Here is an 8,460-nt window from a genome sequence, read left to right on the forward strand (position 1 = left end):
TTAGTTGTGTTGACATATTAAAATACTGTACAGTGCTGTATGTAGCCGTTTTGACATATAACGCAAATACGACGCGATGATGTCATGCGTATGGATCAAATTTTGTCACGTATTTCAACGTGACAAAGGTGGCAACCCTATCTGAAGTAGATTAAAAGTGCTCATTTTAGATTATACTAGTTCTTATAATCCACATGTACGACCTGCGTCTGTTCAATGCATGTATGGGCTACATTTCAACATAAAAAAAACGCCTTGAACTATCTGCATGCCGTACTTTATCAGTACTGTTGTTATCAAAGACCCGCCCACAGCTAAACTACAATTGGTCAGAAGTTGAACGTGTGCTCCTCCTTTAAAATCTGATTGGTTGACAAGTTACTATTATAACCCAAGCTGCATCTCGCAGTTAAACAGATAGCTTACTGTTCAATGAGTCATCAAGGGAATGCTGGCGTTATGCTCGTTAAATATTAAGAAATGTTATTAGAAAACAGACTACACAAGAAAAAATAAGGGTAAGAAATTCGACTTTTATTTGTTTGTGAAAATAACCCACTTGTTTATATGTTTGTGAAAATAACCCACTTGTTTATATGTTTGTGAAAATAACCCACTTGTTTATATGTTTGTGAAAATAACCCACTTGTTTATATGTTTGTGAAAATAACCCACTTGTTTATATGTTTGTGAAAATAACCTATACTTGTTGATGTGTTTTCATGGTTGCTTAAAAGCAGCTGGGAGTAAAGCAATCTGATTAATATACATGACATACGAACAGTAGATATATAAACTTCATATATTTGCAGGTACACATCATGTGATTATTCCTTATGTCTCTATATAAACAGTTTCTGACTGCATATAAATGAATCTACTTAAATAGCGTACACATCATTATATACATAGTTTTGTGCCTATTTGAAACATATTCAGAATGACTCCCTGTAGTCTTTGTCCCTATGTGAAAGTGACTAATGGTCGAATACTTTGGTACCTAGGCACATGAAACCATGAGGTGCATTGGGTAGAACGTAGGTTACTTATTATCTAGAATTTATTGAAATTGTTTCCCCAAGGCAACAGAATCCCAGCTGTACATGCTGTCTAACAACAAGGCAGTAAACAGCCCTGTTTGTGACTTCTTCAGTTATGCATAATCTAATAAAATATCCCATCATTACACTGATCATGTTGTTACAAGGACTGTCACATCAGATTTTCACTTCACGATTATTGTAGCCATGTTTACAAATCATGATATATATTATTGGTTACTTTTAAATGATTGCATCCATTAAATTTATCTTTAATTTTGGTTTATTTTGTGTTTTGTTTATATTGCTAATCATGGTTTTGAATATCATGGTTATTGTCCATACGTATCGTCACACCCCTAGTTCATACGTATTGCTTATGCTTAATATGCATAGGAGCGATTGCTTATGTTGGCCGAAATGTATTTAGTAAACAGAAATGAGCCATGAAACATTTATTGTAGATTTTAGTATAAATTTAATTGTGTACTTTCAGGCTTAAAGAATAGGTATTTACTGGCTATAAAATGCTGTTTGCTGCTGTTTAAATCATAGTTTATTTGAAAGAATAGCTTGTTTTATAGTTCTTAATGTATTGACCATTTTAGTAGATGTAAACAAAACTAGTCCAGAAGCAGTATCTATTTCAGTTTTTTTAATTTCATTAATATTCTAATTTTATTTCATATAATAGTCATATAATTAGGATATTTGTTTGACATTTTGACTCAGTTCAGTTCTGTTCTGCTTTTTGTATTTCACTTTAACGTTTGTTTAATGTGTGTTTGTTTAAACTGAAACAGGAAGTTCAGTTCTGTTCAGCGCGACGGCAAAACAAAAGTTCATCTTCTTCTTGATTGTTGCAAGACGGATGTCATGAAACACTGCTTTGCGAGAAGGTGGAAGTTTAGGGAGGTCATTGTGAAAAGGGCCTATAACACTATTGAATATGTAATTAGTAACTAGTTATTAATTACTTTTTCAGAGTAATTTACCCAACACTGTTGAGGACATAATATTTGCATTTTCAAAACAAGATAAGGGACACTATGCTGGTCATGTAATGCAATTAAATATTTATATCTGATTAAATGCTGTATGAATGCGTGGTAAGTGTTTTGTCACGTCTTGTACTTCCCACACAGTTTTGAAGTGTGTCTACTCGCAGAAACGAAAACGACAAATGAGATCTCTTTAATATGACGGTTTTTCCTACACCTCAAGTGGTTTCCGAGATACAGATTTACAAACTGTACCAAAGTCTGGAATCAAAACTAATTCCTTTTAATATGAACACAAACATTTATCCAATTCTACCCTGTGAACTACCAGAGATATGCAATCCAGATTAATTTTACACTATGGAATCTTATCATGTCACCCATTTATAGCTACATAAACCATAATTTAAATGAGTTCTCATTGCAGTAAAAAATGTCCACTTGTATAAATTTCCCACAAATGAATTTCCCAATTTACATTGCAAAGATACAGTATTTGTATTGCACTTTTTTAATCTAATCTAATCTAATATGCCCATTCTAAGAGTTCTGATGTGACTATGAGACTTTTACCGTGACTTGAGGCCTAGCCGAAATCTCTGTCAAAAATGCAATGGGGCTCCGACAGGCAGTTTTCTTTAAGCTATTCTACAGGTAAAGAAACACAGCAGTGCCAAAACACAAAGGAAAAGCAAACCGGTGGAGAAAGCCGTCAACAATACCCAAACCCCTTCCCGATTCATGGCATCAGAACACAACTCCAAGTTTCAGAGAAGGAACTTTGTTGTTGTCTGAGACACACTGGACCCGAGTGAGACCTATTCCCCTGGCAGGATGTACATGCTCAAACAGATTACGATTAAGATTATTAATGAAAATCTTTGTTCACGCCCCCCTAAAAAGAGATGGACGTTGCATTTATCTTGAAATGTGTTTTATTCTATGTTAAAACATTTTCTCATGTTCCAATTTAATTAGCAGAGATAACTATAACTATATTAATTGTTTGAAAATAATCATTATATTTTGCATTTCACACATATTACCTTTTACAAAAGAAACAGGGTGAATTCAGACTGATTGGCACTTTTTGCTTATTCTCAACATCAAAAAACGACTCAATTAACCTGAATTCACCCTTTTTGAAATGAATAAAAAGCAATTGTTTTTGAAGGATGTGGGGCTGCATCCTGTTTTTCCACAAAAAATCTTTTGTTTCCTGTAAGTGTGCTTTTGTAGATGCAATTCTACATTTCTAATAAACGAGAAAATTAGATCTTAACTCATATACTGTGACTGAAAGTTGTTAGTATAACGTGTTGACCATATTATATAGGTTTATATTTCATGGGTTTGCATTATGTTAAGGATGCAGCATGTGTTTGGCCACTACAATACAAAAAGGTAAATGATTCTATTAGGACTAAGTCGTTTTTCTGAGCAACAAAACCATTTCAGAAAGATTTTGAACGTCACATTCTTGAGTCCACAAAACCTGATGCTACTCTAAGCATTATAATTCTGCTGTTGTTACATCGAACTATGTTACTTTACTATTGTTGCATACAAATCAGTTGGTCATATGATAACAAAAGTCTCAAAAACACTGTATGTCTGGGAAGCACTTAGCAAGTTGTAAAAAGCAAACTTCATCTCCCTGTACTTGCAGTGTTTCCTGCTGTCATTTTCTTGAGGTTTCAGTTTTTTCTTTTCTTTTTTTGCTCACAGATTAACTTTAAATGTCTGTGTGGTGTGTTGTGTCTGAAGGATTGACAAAAAAAGCTAAAAGAAGGTATAATTTTAAGATAAATGGCATTAAAACACATTGGATTTGGCGAACAGAGAGAGAGATAGAGAGAGAGAGAGAGAGAGAGAGAGAGAGAGAGAGTGTGTTTCAGTCAAACTCTTTCATTACACAAAACATTATTATTAAACCGTATCTGTATTGGTTATATTAGCATCATATAGATAATATATGTGATATCACCACACACATCATGTGCTCATGCATCTTGTTTCCAAATACAAATCATATTTATTACATCATGACATCATAATACTTCATACTGATTGTGTATTTATCCAACTGCTTTTTTTAATAAATGTGTATTGGATTATGTATAGTATGCCTGAATGATACATGACCTGACATACTCTAGCCCTCTCTTGCTTTCTGTCATCATAAATAATTTATATTTATCATCTCTATTATTGTCTGCCGACTGTATGTGTATATAGACAATGTTCTCCTTTGATATTCCTTGCAAAAAACAACTATGGACAAAAACTATACAAGTTCATGGCAGCCACAAATGACTATGTTTATCATGATAAACGTGGTTAAGGAATCTCAGTATCTATTAATAAATACAATGCCACTATATCAGTTCGGTCTATAATGTTACATATGTATCTGAAAGAGGAGTCTGTGCGCTCAATACTTTTCTCATTGTTGTGAATGTGTGTTCCCTGACTCGAACTCATGACCTTCACGTTGCAAGCACAATGCTCTAACTACTGAAATATATGAACGCATGTACCTGTATATACATATATTTCCAATCACACATCTAGTCTTTTAAATCACACATGGTTTTAAATCAGACAAAAAAGACAGGTAAGGAAAAGCATCAACATCCTTCCCATGTAAATGCATTTCTCTGTGTTTGCTTCATGACTATGAAGTTGGTCGCGTGCGTCCCGTTATCCAGATGAAAACCGGAGAACACAGCGAAACATGTGCAACTTGTTGGACTGCAGTGACCTTAAAGCGCAAATGTGATATGGTCACGCACAACTCTTCAACTAGCTATTAAAACTCTAGTCACATTACGGTGTGTATCAACAGAAGCACTCTTGGAGCCCCTCTATTCAGAGCTCCCCCAGATACATACACTAGAAGTGAGAATAATGCACACTTACCCCTGTGTGTAGCCCTGCACCTCGGCGATTCCAGTAACACAAGAGTGAGATTCGTGTTTTCCTCTCGTTGGGCTTTTATAACGGACGCTATATCATGAGCCAGCCCATATGAGAGAGAGTGAGGAGCAAGAGACCCCCGGCTTATAGTCGGTCCACTATTATTAATGCTGTTATGTGAGGCGAGAGCTCCTCCTGTTGATAGGAGTCGTATGAGTCCCATCCCATTGACTCACACACAACTTTGTGGGGGAAAACATATTGTAGATAAAGTATTTGCTTTAAACCTTATTTATATTGTTTTTATATATTTTTAATAATATTTCTGCTGCAAACGGAATGTTTCTTTTTCAAGTGCTAATGAGGCAGAATTCAAACCGAATTGGGAACAAATAAGAACAACAAATCAGATAAATAATAACACAACGTGCAGTTTATTTAAATAGATAAATAAATAAAACACAGTCAAGCAAACATACAATTTTACATGTGTGACCCTTGATCACAAAACCAGTCTTAAGTAGCACGTGGACATTTTTAGTAAAAAATACATTGTATGGGTCAAAATTATACATTTTTCTCTATTCCAAAAATCAATAGGATATTAAGTTACAATTATGTTCCAAGAAGATATTTAGTAAATTTCAAACCTTAAATATATAAAACTTTATTTGTGTGAGTGGATGGCCTCCGACAGCGCCTCTGAACAACTTCAAAGGCAATTTTCTTTTTCAAGTGCTTATGACGCAGAATTCAAACCGAATTAGGAACAAATAAGAACAACAAATCAGATAAATAATAACTCAAGAAGGTCAATTTATTTATTAAATAAATAAATAAAACACAGTCAAGCAAACATACAATTTTACATGTGTGACCCTTGATCACAAAACCAGTCTCAAGTAGCACGTGGACATTTTTAGTAAATCAGGGGTGCCGCCAGAAATTCTGGGCCCTATGGAAACCAAAATTTCTGGGCCCCCTACAAAGAGGGAAAATAAAAAGGGGGTCTGCTCTTCTGGGCCCTAAATTAGCCTGGGCCCTTAGAATCGTCCTAACCTTCCACCCCTTTACGGCGCACATGCAAATACATTGTATGGGTCAAAATTATACATTTTTCTCTATTCCAAAAATCATCAGGATATTAAGTAACAATTACACTCTAAAAAATGCTGGGTTATTTGTTTAACCCAACAGCTGGGTTGAGCCTGTTGGGTCATTTTGTTGGGTTATTTTCTCAGTGTTGGGTCATTTTTTGAGTAACCCAAACGCTGGGTTAGCAGTCGGGTCCAATTGAGTGACAGTTGAGAGAGTAAACCCCTCCCACTCCTCTACGCATCAGACAAACTTTACCTTCGCGGGCATTTTGATCCACCTCATCTCGGAAAGTTGTTATTCGGAGAAGAAAAGGTATGTTTTACGAGTTTTTAATGTATAAAACTATTACTGTACAAAAAAAAAATGCAAAAGTATGCAAAATTCGGCTGTTCGCATTAGGTTTGAAAAGTAACGTTACAATCTAGCTTCGTTAGCTTTGTATAGCTAGTCTGTAACGTTATGCCCACGTTGTTCTAACTTACAGCTTTTTAATCATTTAAACTTCCTTTTTGGTGAACATTTCCTCTGAAATGTGTGACTTGTGTGAGGAATTTAGTTCAGTAACTTACGCAACTTGATATTAGTTTAAGGTTGACACGAGAGAGCGTCGTGTCAAAAGCAAACATCCAGCAATTTTTTTATTTTAAATACCGCTAATGTTCGGTGAGGGAACTTAGTTTAAATAGTCTTTTAGACGAGAATGTAGTTGTTAAGAACACAAATACGTGATTTATATATAAACATAACGCCTCTTTGAGATTTTGTTAAGACGCTGTCGGAGGTGTGAGCTTCAGGCTGTCAGCGGTCGTGGCTCCGTGGCATCTCGGCCATTGCCTCGGGAGTAGCCGCTCTTATAACGTTAGTGGTTAACAATGCGATATAATTAATTTTGGGTATATGAAACGAACAATTGTTGCTCTTTTTAGATTTCTACTTATTCCCGAGTGTGTCGAATTAGTTAAGAGTTGTGTTAACGTTTATAATATTATTTTTTAAGACTGTATTTCAGTTTCTGTACTATATCCCACTCATCTTTTTCCCCCACTGACAGGTTGCAGAATAACAGCTAATATTAATGGATCATTCTATTCAAGAGAAAGTCAACTGGAACTTGGATATTTTCATGACAGGCTTAAAGGTAAACATTATTTAGGTAAAATGTTAATGTACTTCTTTATATGTTTATTATAATCCATTGTGCTCTGGGTAGGCCAGTTTCCTTACATTCTTCTCTTGTCTCTTTTTCTCTTTATAGATGAACAAATTGATAAAGAAACCCTCCTGCTGAACATCCACTTCCAAAAGTGCACGCCACACTGTTGTCTACAACTCCCAGGAAAAGAATCCTCTTTAGTAAGACTGCTCCGTGGATATGTCAGGTTAAGCAGTGCTGAAACCGAAAGAACTAACGCTCTTTAAAATGTTTTGTGAGTTTATATGAAGAGGAAAGTTACGGTGTCCCTTTTTCATATCCATAACGCTTGTTTATTTCTTTTTTTATAGAAAACTTGTGCATAGACTGATATTTTATCATATAAAAGCGGTTCTATCAACAAGGGTTTAGTAAAATACTTTTTATAGTGTTTTTATGTCGCATCCATAACGCTGGAATTGCCCTAAAGCATTTTACTCGTGCCACTTTGTTAACTGTATATGAATTTTTGAAGTGTTAAGTTGTCTAACTATTTATATTTACTTGTGCCACTTTAATAACCTTGTTAAATGTATATGTTAAAATCTAAACTAATGTAATTTATTGAAGTTAATTTTCCTTAAATATGTATAAACATACATTTCATCAAAGTGTTTTATATGCCATTTTATTGTTCATTGAGCATAACATATTGCATGTTTTTATGAATTCCTTTTGTTTTGCATTTTGATCCTTAATAAAACTTTTGATTCTTACTGATGCCTCGAGTATTTCTCTGTGATTTTGTTATTATTATTTTTAAACATTTCGGGTTTGTTTAAAACCAGCAATGTAATTTTTAAGCAAAAGTTGATTGAAATAAAACAACCCAGCATGTTGGGTCAAAGATATAACCCAACTGGCTGGGTTAAAATAACCCAACGCTGGGTTTGTCCATATTTGACCCAGCGTTGGGTTACCAAAATAACCCAAATTGGGTTGTTTTAACCCAGCCTTTTTTTAGAGTGTATGTTCCAAGAAGATATTTAGTAAATTTCAAACCTTAAATATATAAAACTTTATTTGTGTGAGTGGATGGCCTCCGACAGCGCCTCTGAACGACTTCAAAGGTAATTTTCTCAAGATTTTGATTTTTTCGCACTCTCAGATTCCAGAGATATAAATCAGATATTGTCATATCCTAACAACTCATCCATCCATAGAGCGCTTTATTCTTCATATTTCGGATTATGTAAAAAGCTCAATTTAA

At 34.6% G+C, this 8,460-nt stretch overlaps 1 long non-coding RNA gene across 1 annotated transcript; it reads left to right on the top strand.

Moving 5' to 3' along the window:
* The first annotated feature begins 6,075 nt into the window (after positions 1-6,075).
* LOC130410478 (uncharacterized) lies at positions 6,076-7,966 on the top strand. Its single transcript, XR_008905017.1, has 3 exons — positions 6,076-6,370; positions 7,110-7,196; positions 7,314-7,966. It is a non-coding gene; the product is annotated as an uncharacterized LOC130410478 (long non-coding RNA).
* Positions 7,967-8,460: the final 494 nt, after the last annotated feature.

Source organism: Triplophysa dalaica, chromosome 21 (assembly GCF_015846415.1).
Source record: "Triplophysa dalaica isolate WHDGS20190420 chromosome 21, ASM1584641v1, whole genome shotgun sequence".
Taxonomy (NCBI): Eukaryota; Metazoa; Chordata; class Actinopteri; order Cypriniformes; family Nemacheilidae; genus Triplophysa; species Triplophysa dalaica.